The 15137-nt window shown below is 38.1% G+C and overlaps 1 pseudogene; it reads right to left on the minus strand.

The window, feature by feature from the left end:
• Positions 1–11270: 11270 nt before the first annotated feature.
• LOC100952109 lies at positions 11271–12006 on the minus strand (annotated as a pseudogene).
• Between the last annotated feature and the right edge of the window lie 3131 nt (positions 12007–15137).

A 15137-nucleotide genomic window follows, 5' to 3' on the forward strand; every position in this document is an offset into this window, starting at 1 on the left:
TATCCAATCAGCCAATCTGTGCCTCTTTTGGGGACAATTTAAGCCATTCACATTGATTGAAATTATTGATAAGCCTGGTAAAATTTTGGGCATCGAGTTGCACGAAAGTCCAGTAGACATTTTTAATCCTTTTGTCATTGTGGAAGTTGGAGTTTGATCAATAGTTTCTGGGTTAGTTTACTTTTGTGGTGGAGGATCGCACTGGTCATTATGGAGCATAGGTCTGAGAATATCCTGGAGAGCTGGTTTAGTTATGGCAAATTTCTTCAATGTGTGAATGTCATTGAAGTATTTAATTTCTCCATCATAAATGAAACTCAGTTTACCTGGATACAGGATCCTGGGCTGAAAGTTATTTTGTTTTAAGAGATTAAATGTTGATGACCACCCTCTCCTTCCCTGAAAGGTTTCAGCAGAGAGATCTGTAGTTATTCTTATATTCTTCCCCTGTAGGTTATGGTTTTCTTACATTTTGCTTCTTTCAAGATTTTCTCTTTCATATTAATTTTAGTGAAGTTAATGATGATGTGTCTGGGGGATGTCTTATTCAGGTTGAGTTGTGCTGGGGTTCTGAAGCTGTCTGCAATCTGAATTTCAGGATCTCTTGGCATATCTTGAAAGTTATCTTTCATAATTTCATAAAGAAGAGCCTCTGTGTTTTGTGAAGCAACTTTATCACCTTCAGGGATTCCTATAAGGTGAATATTAGTTTTCTTCAAATTATTCCAGAACTCTCTGAGAGAATGATCCATTTTTGCTTTCCATTTCTGATTCTCTTTGGACGTTTGGAAGCTTTGTCTTCTATATCTGAGATCCTTTCTTCTGCCTCTTGCACTCTGTTTCCAAGAGATTCTACCGTATTTTTCAGATCTTTGAGGGCTGCGATCTCTTGCCTTAATGTTTTAAAATCTTTGGTGGTTTTGTCTTTGAGTTTGTTGAATTATTGGGTGAACTTTAGGAATGCTCCTTGAATTTCTAGTTCTATCTTTGCCTCTATTCTATTAATCTTATTTGCAATCCAAATTCTGGATTCAATTTCTGACATCACAGGCATCTATTTATATAGGGGATCTTCAGTTTAGTCTGTCACATGCTTTCTTCGGGGGGTTGACCTACTCTGGTTATTCATATTACCAACCACATCCTTTCTTGGGGGTGTTGATCTACTTTGGTTATTCATATTACCAGAGCTTTTCCACTGATTCCACCCCATGATTATTTGACTCCATTTGGCTTTTCCCCTTGAGGTTTGTCAAGGACCTGTATGGTGTTACAGCCTGAGAGACTAGGGACCTGCTTGGTGTGGTGGGGCTAAGTGGCTCTGTCTTATTTTCAGCTGGTATCTGTCCTACCTTAGTGATTCAGTTACTCTTGGTTGAAGTCTCTGCTGTGGAGAATTACCAGCAATCAAGTCGCCCTGCCCCCCAACAAACAACAATTGGGCAAGGAAAATCAAACCTTCTCTCAACCATACACTCAGGGTACCCCTTTGAATAGTCCCTGGGTGGTCTACCTGGTTTAAGGGTTCCAAATCAGTTGTCCCAGTCAGCACCAGTCTCAAGTGGAAGAGTTCAAATGTCTCCGGCAGCTAGATAAGAGGGGTCTGCTCACAGCTTGGATATAACTTGCTCCAGTGCTTCGTGAGGGCAAAGGGACCCACCCAGCAAATGGGTTAGTCTGGGAAGGTTAATACCTCCTTCCCCGCCTTGCATCCAGTCACTCATAATCCCGTAGGTCTGTTACCCTATTCAGTCCAGTAGGCAACTGCCTGGAAATCTGAGTCTGGCAGGGGAGCCTTGCATGTTTAATAGGCTGTGAAATTTCTCTCAATTCCAGCCCCTTGCCTTCTGTCCTGGCTGAATTCCTCTGCAAGTTGGAGGCTGCTAGAGTTGATGAGAAACTCAGCTCTGGGCAGCAATTAGAGTTTACACTCAGGTGTCAATTCCAGCCTCTGCCCACCCACTGCCTTTTTCTCAGCAATATTCCCCTGAGGGCTGGTGCTAATGGTCTCTTTACTTATGAAAGTTACCAAGTCCATTCCACCTGTGGCTGCTGTCCAGAACCTCTGGTTGCCCAGAGAGACGGGGCTCGCCTATCTGGAATGACATCAGTTCACAGCTCAGGATGCCACTGTTGCTGTATGGCTTCCTCTGAGCCAACTTTCTTCTCCTCACTCCTGTGCCACAGTCAGCACAGAGCAGCACCAGACCTTTCCCCCTCCACTTCTCTCAAGGAGATGCCCAAGAATTTGGACTTCATAGGTAACAAACCTCCAGACCTCAGGGTAATGGGGGAGAATCTTCAGAGTTCAATGTTGCAGGTGGGGAATATATATAGTTTTATGCCTGGCAGGAGAGTGCCTTGGCACACCAGCAGGGGTAGGAGGCCCAGTTTTTAGCGGGGTCTCTCCCATGGGATAGAGTGGGAGGATGTTTGAACTCTGCTCACTTGTTTGCATGAGTAAACTATAAGCCCTTCTTGTGGGGGAGGGGACTCCCGTCCGCTTGGTGGTGGATTTTGTACCTTTTGATTGTATTTTTGGTGTCACAGTTTGCCCCAGGAAGGTTGAAGTGCGCTTTTCAATCTTCTCTCTTGGCTCTGCTCCAAACCATCAGCTCCCTTGCTAAACTTCTGTCCTTTAAGCTTCCTCTGGATGGGAGCTTCTATAAAAAGCTGGCTGCAGTCCGCCATCTTGGCTCAGACCTATAATGACTTTCAGTATACAGACTTACTTTAATTCAGTCTGATTCCATTACATATTTATTTTGCATTGGTCCTGAATATGTAAACAGAATTGTATTTCTATGTATAGTATAGAACTGCCTGCATAAATCCACTTCAACCTTCATCAAATGGTCAAATTAGTGTTTGAGCTTGCAAACTAATAATTTTCAAGCTTATGAACTTAGAATGAAATGTAACTTTAATGCAAATAGAAAGTCTGATTATGTACAAGAGAAGGTAAAGTTTTCAATTCTCCTATTATTAGAAACATCAGAAAGAAAGCTAAATTTATAACACACTTCTATTCCTATGTACATTTGAAGTATGTGCAATAAAACACTAACATAGCTTTTGTGTGTCAATATGGGGAAGTGCAAATACTACTGGAAACAGTTGATTGTGTCCTTGCCAGTTCTCAAAGAAAAATTTCATCAGTTTAAAAATGTTAAATTCAATGAAAAACTAAGTTGGGTTCTTTCATTAAGTTTGGTTATAGTGTATGTGAAAACACCACACCATACCCCAGAATTGCATTAATGTACATAGTTACCATTCAATTAAAAAATAAAAGTTTGGTTATAGTGAAACAGGAACTATTTACTGTTCTTGCAAGAGAAATAAAATTGGCAGCTCCATTATTACATTATATTACTTACATAGGAAAACTTTTAAGACTGTTTGAAAAACTGTGACAAGGGGCCAAGGCAAGATGGCTGACTAGAGCCAGCTTTCCATAGAGGCTCCCATCCAGAAAGAGAATTAAAGGACAGAAGTTTAGAAAGTAAGCTGATGGTTTGGAGCTGAGCCAAGAGAGAAAGTTGAAGAATGCACATCTACCTTGCTGAGGTGAGCTGCGACCCCAAGGATACAAACAATAGGTACAAAATCCATCACCAAGCAGACAGGAGTCCCCTCCCCCATGAGAACTGTATACTTTCTACAGACAAGCAAGCAGAGTTCAAATATCCTCCCATTTTATCCCATGGGAGAGACCCTCTAAAAACCGCACCTTCTTCCCCTCCTAGGGTACCATGGCACTCTCCCACCAGGCATAAAATTATATGAAACTGTACATATTCTCTACCTATAATTCTGAACTCCCAGCACTACCCTCCACTCTCACCTCAAGGTCTGGAAGTCTGTCCTCCATGGAGTCCAGATTCTTATGCATTTTCTCCATAGGTGTGGACAGTGCATGGGATATTGCAGGTCTGTGCTGATTCTACTGCATGGGGGTAAGGAGAAGATGGTGGACTAAACCATATGGGAAAGGGAGAGGCGGTGCCCCATGGCTCAGAGCAGCAGTGGCAATAGCAGGAATAATAGGCCTCACACCTCTGGGGATATTTTGGAGAGACACTCTCTGTCTCTCTGGGTAACCAGAGAAAGCCGGGCATCTTCTCCCATAACAGACACTGGTGGAACAGATCTGGGACAGTAATACAGGCCCTATGAGTAAAGGGTATACCTGAGGCAGTACCTGCCTGGGCGGGGCATGGCAGGGATGGAGAATAGAAGACGTGTGCACAGAGGTGGCACACTCCCAGGGTGGGGCTGATCCAGGACTGCTTTAGTGAGCCTAAGAAGCACCTGGCCCTCAGGGGATCATAGCTGATACAAAGGCAGGTGGCTTGGGAGCTCCCAGCCGAGTGTGAGCTCTAAGCATACCTGCCCCAACACAGACTGCAGCGGAGACAGACACACCAGCTCCAGGCAGTGGCACAGACCAGGACCAAGTCACAGTTTCTGTGAACTCAAACAGCATCTGGTCCACAGGGGAATATAGCCAGGACAGAATCACAAATTCTGCAAAATATAAGTGTGAGCAACATCTGTCAGGGGCAGGGCTGGAAATGAGTGAACCACTTCAGCTTACATTAACCACCCAAGGTTGTCAGGTCTCAGCTTCCCCTGCTGGATGGCAGCAGAGTGTGGAGGCCAGGTTGAGGAGACATAGATCGCTCTGTGACTCAGGTAGGTGCAAACCCCTGGAGGAGCATCTGCTCATTGAAGGGAACTGGGTCACAGCCCTGCAGGGTTACCAGTGACTGGGTATGACAGAGGTGCAAGGTGGGGAAGGAGGCATCAACCTTCCCAGACTAATTCATTTGCTGGGGTGGGGGGTGTCCATCGGACTCCACAGAGCACCAGAACAAGTTATACTTAAGCTGCCAGCAGACCCCTGCTATCTAGTTGCCAAAGACCTTTTGAACTCTTCTACTTGAGACCATGTGCTGACTGGGAAAATTTATTTGGATTGCTAGGACTGGACCAATCATCTGAGGACTATACAAATGGTACCCTGGTTGTGTGGTTGTGGGAAGGTTTGATTTTCCTTTTCCAGTTGTTGTCCATGGGGACAGGGTGACTTAATTGCTGGTATTTCTCCACAGCTGAGACTTCAACCCAAAGTAACTGAATCACTTTACTTGGGTAGGTCAGAGACTAGCTGAAAACAAGACAAAGCCATTAAACCCCACCACACCAAGCAGACCCCCAGTGTCTCAGGCTGTAGCACTGTGCAGGTCCTTTTCAAAGTTCTAGGGGAAAAGGTACAGACACCAGTCCCAGGTCTTGGGCAAAGGGCTGGTTAATCACTACTCCAGGAGCCCCTCACCCCTAATTCAATTTATCTGCTCATCTAGCCAAATGGTGTAAAATAATCATGGGGAATAATCAGCAGGAAAACTCTGGTAACATGAATAACCAGAGTAGATCAACCCCCCAAGGAGTGCTATGGTGGACACAACTGAAGATCCCATTCAAAAACAAGTGGCTAAGATGTCAGAAATTGGATTCAGAATTTGGATTGCAAATAAGATTAATTGAATGGAGGTAAAGTTGGATTAGAAATTCAAGGAGTATTTCAAAAGTTGTCTCAGGAATTTATGAATTCAAAGACAAAACCACCAAAGATTTTGACACATTGATACAAGAATTTCCAGCCCTCAAAGATCTGAGAAATACAGTAGAATCCCTCAGTAACAGAATGGAGCAAGCAGAAGAAAGGATTTCTGACATTGAAGACAAAGCTTTTGGAAAGACATCTGGAGAACACTTAGAGAACTAAAAATAGACCTGCCATTTGATCCTATAATTCATCTACTAGGTATATATCCAGAAGACCAAAAATCACACTACAATAAAGATATTTGTATCAGAATGTTCACTGCAGACCAATTCATAATCGCTAGGTCATAGAAGAAGCCCAAGTGCCCATCAACGCAGGAATGGATCAATAAATTGTGGTATAAGTACACCATGGAATACTATGCAGCCATAAAGAAATATGGAGACTTTACCTCCTTCATCTTTATATGGATGGAGCTGGAACATATTCTTCTTAGCAAAATATCTCAAGAATAGAAGAAAAAGTATCCAATGTACTCAGCCCTACTATGAAACTAATTTATAGCTTTCATAGGAAAACTATAACCCAATTTTAGCCTAAGAATATGGGGAAAGGGGAGAGGGAGGGGAGGGGAGAGAGGAGGATGGGGGAAGAAGGGTGATTGGTGGGATCACACCTATGGTTCATCCTATAAGAGTACATATGAATCTCTCTAAATTTAGAATATAAATATCTTAACACAATAACTAAAAAAAGGCATGAAGGCTATATTAGCTAGTTGGATGAAAGTATTTCAAATTATATATAGAAACAGCACTCTGTACCCCATGATAGTATTAATGTACACAGCTATAATTTAATTAAAAAAAAAAAAGAAGACAAAGCTTTTGAATGCTTCCATACTCTCAAAGAAGAAGAGAAATGGAGAGTAGAAATGAATCATTTTCTCAGATAGCTCTGGGATAATTTGAAGAAAACTAATATTCACCTTATAGGAATCCCTGAAGGCGACGAAGTTGCTTTGCAAAGCACAGAGGCTCTTCTTCATGAGATTATGAAAGAGAACATTCCAGACATGCCAAGAGATTCTGAAATTCAAATAGCAGACAGTTTCAGAACCCCAACATGACTCAACCCATATAAGACATCCCCTAGGCACATCATAATTAACTTTACTAAAGTTAATATGAAGGAGAAAATTCTGAAAGCAGCCAGATGTAAGAAAACCATAACCTACAAGGGGAAGATCTCTCTGCTGAAACCTTTCAAGCTAGAAGAGGGTGGTCATTGACTTTTAATCTCCTAAAACAAAATAACTTTCAACCCAAGATCCTATATCCAGCTAAACTGCGTTTCATTTATAATGGAAAAATTAAATACTTTAATGACATTCACACATTGGAGAAATTTGCCATAACTAAACCAGCTCTCCAGGATATTTTCAGACCTATCCTCCATAATGACCAGTGCAATCCTCTACCACAAAAGTAAACTCACTCAGAAACTTTTGATCAAATTTCAACTTCCACAATGGTGAAAGGGTTATAAATGTCCACTGGACTTTTGAAAAACTAAATACCCAAAATTCTACCAGGCTTATCAATATTCTCAATTAATGTGAATGGTTTAAATTGTCCTCTAAAGAGGCACAGTCTGGCTGACTGGATACAAAAACTCAGGCCAGATAAATATAGACTCAGGGTGAATGGATGATCATCTATATTTCAGGCAAATGGAAAGCAGAATAAAGCAGGTGTTGCAATTTTATTCACAGATATAATAGGCTTTAAACCAACAAAAGTAAGGAACGATAAGGATGGTCACTTCATATTTGATAAGGTTAACACTCAACATGATGAGATTTCAATTATTAACATTTATGCACCCAACCAGAATGTGCCTCAATTTATAAGAAACACTCTAACAGGTATGAGCAACTTGATTTCTTTCAGTACCATAATAGTTGGACATTTTAACACTCCTTTGGCAGTGTTGGATAGATCCTCCAATAAGAAACTAAGCAAAGAAAGTTTAGATTTAAACTTAACCATTCAACATTTGGATTTAACAGACATCTATAGAACATTTTATCCTAACAAAACTGAATACACATTCTTATCAGCCCATGGAACATCCTCCAAAATTGATCACATCTTAGGTCACAAGTCTAACCTCAACAAATTTAAAACTATACAAATTATTCCTTGCATCTTCTTGGACCATCATGGAATAAAAGTTGAACTCAGTAACAACAGGAATCTAAATACGCATACAAAACCATGGAAGCTAAATAACCTTATGCTGAACAATAACTGGGTCATAGATGAGATTAAGAAGGAAATTCCCAAATTTCTGGAACAAAATGAATGTGAAGACATGAATTATCAGAACCTCTGGGATACGGCATAGGCAGTCCTAAGAGGGAAATTTATAGCACTGCAAGCCTTCCTCAAGAGAACAGAAACAGAGGATGTTAACAACTTAATGGGACTTCTCAAGCAACTGGAAAAGGAAGAACATTCCAATCCCAAATGCAGCAGAAGAAATGAAATAACCAAAATTAGAGCAGAATTAAATGAAATTGGAAAAAAAAAGAATTATACAACAGATCAATAAATCAAAAAGTTGGTTTTCTGAAAAGGTCAATAAAATCGATAAACCTTTGGCCAGCCTAACCAAGAAAAAAAGAGTAAAATCTCTAATTTCATCAATCAAAAATGGTAAAGATGAAATACCAACAGACCCTTCAGAAATTAAAAAAATCCTTAATGAATATTACAAAAAACTTTATTCTCAGAAATATGAAAATCTGAAGGAAATTGATCAACACTTGGAAGCACACCACCTTCTAAGACTTAGCCAGAATCAAGTGGAAATGTTGAAGAGGCCTATATCAATTTCTGAAATAGTGTCAACTATACATAATTGTCCTAAAAAGAAAAGCACAGGACCAGACGGCTTCACATCAGAATTCTACCAAATCTTTAAAGCGGAACTAGTACCTATATTACTTAACTTTTTCCAAAATATAGAAGAAGAAGGAATACTACCTAATAAATTCTATGAAGCAAACATCACCTTGATCCCCAAACCAGGAAAACACCCAACAAGAAAATAAAATTATAGATCAATACCACTAATGAATATTGATGCAAAAGCATTCAACAAGATCCTAACAAACAGAATCCAGCAACACATCAAAGAAATTATATAATATGACCCAATTGGTTTTATCCCAGGGTCTGAAGGCTGATTCAATATACATAAATCTCTAAATATAATTTATCGCATAAACAAATTTAAAAACAAAGACCATATGATTCTCTCAATTGATGCAGAAAAAGCTTTTGATAATATCCAGCATCCCTTCATGATCAGAACACTTAAGAAAATTGATATAGAAAGGACATTTCTTACTATAGCAAACCCATAGCCAATATCATATTAAATGGAGTTAAATTGAAATCATTTCCACTCAGATCAGGAACCAGGCAAGGTTGCCCCTTTTTAACATTGTAATGGAAGTCTTAGCCATCACAATTAGGGAAGAAAATGCAATCAAGGGTAGCCATATAGGGTCAGAAGAGATCGAATTTTCACTCTTTGCAGATGATATGATTGTATATCTGGAAAACACCAGGGATGGTTACAAAATCAACACTCATGAATCTGGAGCCTTTATATATACAAATGATAGTCAAGCTGAAAAAATAGTCAAGGACTCTATTCTGTTCACAGTAGTGACAAAGAAGATGAAATATTTGAGAGTTTACCTAACAAAAGACATAAAAGATCTGTATAAAGAGAACTATGAAACTCTTAAGAAAAGACATAGCTGAAGATGTTAACAAATGGAAAAACATACCATGTTCATGGCTGGGAAGAATCAATATTGTTAAAATGCCCATACTACCCAAAGTAATATACAATTTTAATACAATCTTTAAATCTCCACTGTTATACTTTAAAGATATCAAAAAAATAATACTTCATTTTATGCAGAATCAGAAAAAACCTTGACTAGCCAAGACATTATTCAGAAATAAAAGCAAAGCAGGAAGAATTACACTACCCGTCCTCAGACTGTACTATAATTCGATAGTGATCAAAACAGCATGGTACTGGAAAAAAAAACAAAAAAACAAAAAACAAGGAGGTAGATGTATGGAACAGAATAGAGAACCAAGAGATGAACCCAGCTACTTACTGTTATTTGATCTTTGACAAGCCAATTAAAAACATACAGTAGGGAAAAGATTCCCTATTTAACAAATGGTGCTGGGTGAACTGGTTGGCAACCTGTAGAAGACTGAAACTGGATCCACACCTTTCACCATTAACTAAGATAGACTCTCACTGCTAAGTCATGGAAGAAGCCAAAGTGCCCATCAAGCCACAAATGGATCAATAAATTATGGTATATGTACATCATGGAATATTATGAAGCCTTGAAGAAAGATGGAGACTCTACCTCTTTCATGTTCACATGGATGGAGCTGGAACATATTCTTCTTAGCAAAGTATCTTAAGAATGGAAGAAAAAGTATCCAATGCACTCAGTCCTACTATGAATCCAATTTATAACCCAACTATACCCCAAGAAAAGGGGAAAGGGGAGAGGAAGAGGAGGGGAGGGGAGAGGATAGGGGGAGGGAGAGTAATTGGTGGGACCACACCTATTATACATCTTACAAGGGTACCTGTGAAATTTACTAGGTGTAGAATATAAATGTCTAAACATAATAACTAAGAAAATGCCACGAAGGCTATGTTAACCAGTTTGATGAAAATATTTCAAATTGTATATAAACCAGCACATTGTAGCCCATGATTGCATTAATATACACAGCTATGATTTAACAACAACAACAACAAAAAAAGTGAGGCACCTGTGGGTCAAAGGAGTAGGATGCCAGCCCCATATACCAGAGGGTGGTGGTCAATCCCAGCCCTGGCCAAAAACTGCAAAAAAAAAAAACCAGAAAGAAAGAAAAAGAAAAACTATGACAAAACATGTCAAACCTATGACCTAAAAATGGAGCAAGGGATACTGTCCCTTGGCACATTAGGTCCCACCAAATACAAAGAAATTTTCCATTAGAATATCAGCTGTGTGTGGTAAGAGGGGAAAAACATTTGCAGTGTCCCAGTCTGTTGACAAGGACAAAAAGGCTCTGAATAGGTCACCATCTTCAATTCTGGATAAATTTCATATTCAAGAATTCTCAAATGCTTAAAATGGTGGTCTTTTCAGCTACCCATCCAAAGAAGTCAAGTACAAGCATGCAAGTAAATTCACAGGCACCAAGGATCCACGTTAAAAACAGTTAAGGCAGCTGTGATGCAACACCAACAATTTGGCCCTGACACACTCAAAATATTATCTTAATTATTCAACAAAACCTTGAAACAAACTCTTGCTAGTCTTGGTACACTGTTAAACACTAAAGTAGCATGTTTTTCCATGGTTTTAGCTCAGCTCAAAGAATTTTTACACTATCAAGTAAGAAAAAAAATTAAAGTATTTCCCCTTTTTAAATTTACACAGACGTTTAATTAGCTTTATTTACAGAACAGGGATTTTTCTTTTCAGTCTCCAATAGTGGCTGGATAACATCCTAGGCAAGAATGCCAGTTTAAAAGAAATTTATGCAGAATCCTAAAAATAACAGATGTTGGTGTTCCTCAGGAAGAGGCAAGCTTGACTATATCAGCAGCTCTCTTTTTATGCCTCAGTTACTCAGAAGCAATTCTGTTGCAGTCTCTACATCCCATGATTTTGAAGACAAGGCCACTATTACTGCATAAATACTGTCAAAGCCCATAGCACATAGGTTTTCTGTTTTTGTTTAGTTTTGTTTTGGTGTATTCTGGACTAGAAACTGGTGCTCCAGCAGACACTTGTGCCCAAAGTCGAGCTGTCCGCTTGAACATTTCAGAATTTTGTTTGTACTGATTTGCTACCACTGCATCTTGTAGATCATCTGGTTCTGCAGCTGCCAACGGTGCTTGCAATGACAATGACACCGTGCAGAGAGTCATTGCTGCTGCCCATTGATCTTTCAGGCTATCCAAACACATAGCCCCTGTGACAGAACTAATATTAGGATGCCATATTTTAATGATAAACCGGACCTTAGGAGGATTAAATGGATATATCTCAGGTATTTTTATCTCTAGTTGGTATCCTCCTTCATCATATGGAGTGTCTGGAGGTCCTGCTAGTCCTCCTCTAAATTCTCATCCACAAGATCTACTTTAATTTGATTTTTGTTCGTCCACCTCCTCAGCCACCACACTGCCTCCTCTTCCTCCACCGCCTCCTCCCTTGGAGATTCAAACCCAAGCACCTGAACGCGGCCACTGCCACCCTGACCACTGGCACCCCAGCCGCCGCCTTCTCCACAGTGTGGAATCAACTCCGCTCGCATTGGCGCCGGGTCCGCGCATCTTCCCCCAATTCTTTTGTCTTTATTTCCTCTTTCTTTTCTTTTTGCACTGCTCAGGATTTCTAACACAGTGTTCATTTGAAGCAGTAATAATGGGTAATATTTGTCGCTGATAGACAATGGTTAAAATTTTGCTAGAAATGCTTAAAATTTTTCCCATTTAAGATAATGTTTTCCATATAGATAGATACATAGGTAGATTCTTCAGATTAAGAGTATTCTGTTCCTCTTACCCTCAATTTTTTTTTTTACAAAACTTTTCAAATGTACAAAAGTTGAAAGAATCATCCACCTATCCCCCAGCTGCTAACCTGGAAAGAATGATGAAGTTGTGTCTAACAAACACAGGTGCCAGCTTGAAGGGGGCCTATTGAAAAATCTGGGGCAAATTGAACATCAAGATAAATAAGGATAATGATTATAATTCATTGAATAAAGTGGGAATCCAAATCTAATTCACACCAGTACTAATAAATAGGAAGATGAGAAAGCTTTTTCTTACAGTGGAATGTTAACCAATTAATGGAAAAGAATAATAGAATTAGAAAAATCAACATTTGGCAACCATCTTAGTAATACTTCAGCCAAGAACATTTATGGATGACAAAACTCATGGATGAAAGATTGATGAGAAACAGAAAAATAACTTAAAATAAGGATTTCTTCTTACAAAATATTTATAGATTACACAGGAAAAAAGAAAAAAAGTAACTTAGCAGACACAACCTTAATCAAATGATTGGAGTGAACATCACTAGTAGTGAGAAAACAGCACTGCTCACCCCTTAATAGACACAGTAGGAAGAGCACAGCACTAATTCTGTGGTGCTCCTGCCAGAAATGCATGACCTGAAGGTAATCAAGAGACATCAGCCATTATAAAGTGAGAGAAAGTCAACCTAGAATTCTATACCCTGTGAAATTCTCCTTCAAAAGTGAAAGACTTTCTCCAACACACAATAATTGAGAGAATTTGTTACCAGTAGACCTGCTTTGCAAGAAATGTTAAAAATGTTAACTGCTAAGTTACTTTTTTCTTTTTGCCTGTGTAATTGATAAATATTTTGTAAGAAGAAATTCTTATTTTATGTTATGTTTCTGTTCCTCATCAAACTTCTTCAGAGAGGGAAAATAATATGGGCCAGAAATTCAGCTCTACATAAAAAACTGAAGAGAATCAGAGAATGAATGCATAAAGGTAAAAGAAAAGCTTTCATTTCTCTAATTCTTAATTGATCTAATGAATAACATTATTTGATTATGTATAACTTATTTATTGTATATTAACATATATGTCCTTATGCTAATGTATAGGTGAGATGTATAGGTGAAATGAATGACAGCATTGATAAGCGATAGAAGGGATGAATTAGGAATATTTTATTGTTATAAGGTACTTTAATTATAAGGTATTTTACTACTATAAGGTACTATTATAATTTACTTCCCATGAAGTATTAGAATGGCATTTGAAAGTAGGCTTGTCTTCATTATAAGTATATATTGTCAACTGTAGGGCAAGCATTAAAAAATGTGAAAAAAAAAAAACAGTTGAAAGGGACATATGATCTTGGAAGTAATCAGGTCATAAAAAACAAATTTAAAAAAAAAGTGTTAAAAAAATTAACTATAATTGATATGCTAAGAAAGAAGAGAAAATGGAATCATAGAATGCTCAATTAAAATCACAAAAATTATAAAAAATATGGAAGACAAAAATAGGAATAAAGAGCAAGGGCAACCAAAAGAAAACAGTAATATGGTAGATTTAATTCAAATATATCAATAATCACCTTAAAGTCATCAATGTAAATACATTAATTGAAGAACAGAGATTGTCAGAGTGGACCAATAAACAAGATCCAACTATATATTATCTACAAGAAATGCTTTTTAAATATAAAGACACAGATTAAAAGTAAAAGGATGGTGAGAGGTATAGTATGTCAATTCGAATCAAAAGGAAGTGATGGAAGCTATATTAATTTCAGACAGAGAAAACTTCAGGGCAAGGAAAGGAATCAGTGATTAAGAGGGGTTTACATAATGCTAAAAAGGTCAATACTGAAGGAGACATGACAATCTTTAACATGCATGTACCTAGTAACTGAGTGGCAAAATACATGAGGCAAAAATTGATAAACTAGCAAGGTGAAATGGATAAATACACTATTCCAGCTGGATGCTTCAATACCCTTCTGTCAGAAGTAGAGAGATCTTACAGGAAATTTGTGAAGACATAGTTGAACTCAACATTACCACCAATCACCTGGACATAATGAATATCTATAGATTACTTTATCCAACTGCATCAGATTACGCATTCTTCTCAAGCTCACATGGAACATTAACCAAGACAGATCACATTCTGGGCTATAAAATACTACTTAACAAATTTAAAACAGAGAAATCATACAATCTCTACTCTCAGATCACAATGGAATTGAACTAGAAATCAATAATAGAAAAATAGCTGGAAAACCCCCAAATACTTGGAGGGTTAAAATCTTAGAGGGCTAAAATCTTGGAGACTAAAGGACATAATTCCAAATCACTCATGAATCAAATAGAAAATTTCAAGGGAAGTTTAAAAATATTTTGAACTGAATGAAAATGAAAATATTAGAAAAGAAGAAAAACCTAAAATCAATCATCTAAGCTTTCACTGCATGAAACTAGAAAAAGAAAATCACATTAAATAAGCAGAAGAAAAGAAATAATAAAAAATATAGAGGAGAAAATTGAGGAAATTAAAAACAGGGAATTAAAAATAAAATCAATAAAACCAAAAGATGGATCTTTGAAAAGATCAATAAAATTGATAATCTATTAGCCAGACTAAGAACAAAAGAGAGAAGATGCAAAGTAGGAGAATCAGAAATAAAAGATGGGCCATCTCTACAGATTCCATGGACTCTAAAAGAGTAATAAAGGAATACTATTAGCAGCTCTATGCCTACATGTTTGATAACTTAAATGAAACCAACCAATTCCTTGGAAGACACAAGCTGAATAAGCCTCTAACTCTTAGCGAAATTTAATCAACAATTAGAAACTTTTCAAAACAGAAAACACTAGGTTCACTAATGAATTCCAAACCTAAGGAAAAAATT

This window comes from Otolemur garnettii, unplaced genomic scaffold, assembly GCF_000181295.1.
Source record: "Otolemur garnettii isolate 467f Iridium unplaced genomic scaffold, OtoGar3 scaffold00081, whole genome shotgun sequence".
In the NCBI taxonomy this organism is placed as follows: Eukaryota; Metazoa; Chordata; class Mammalia; order Primates; family Galagidae; genus Otolemur; species Otolemur garnettii.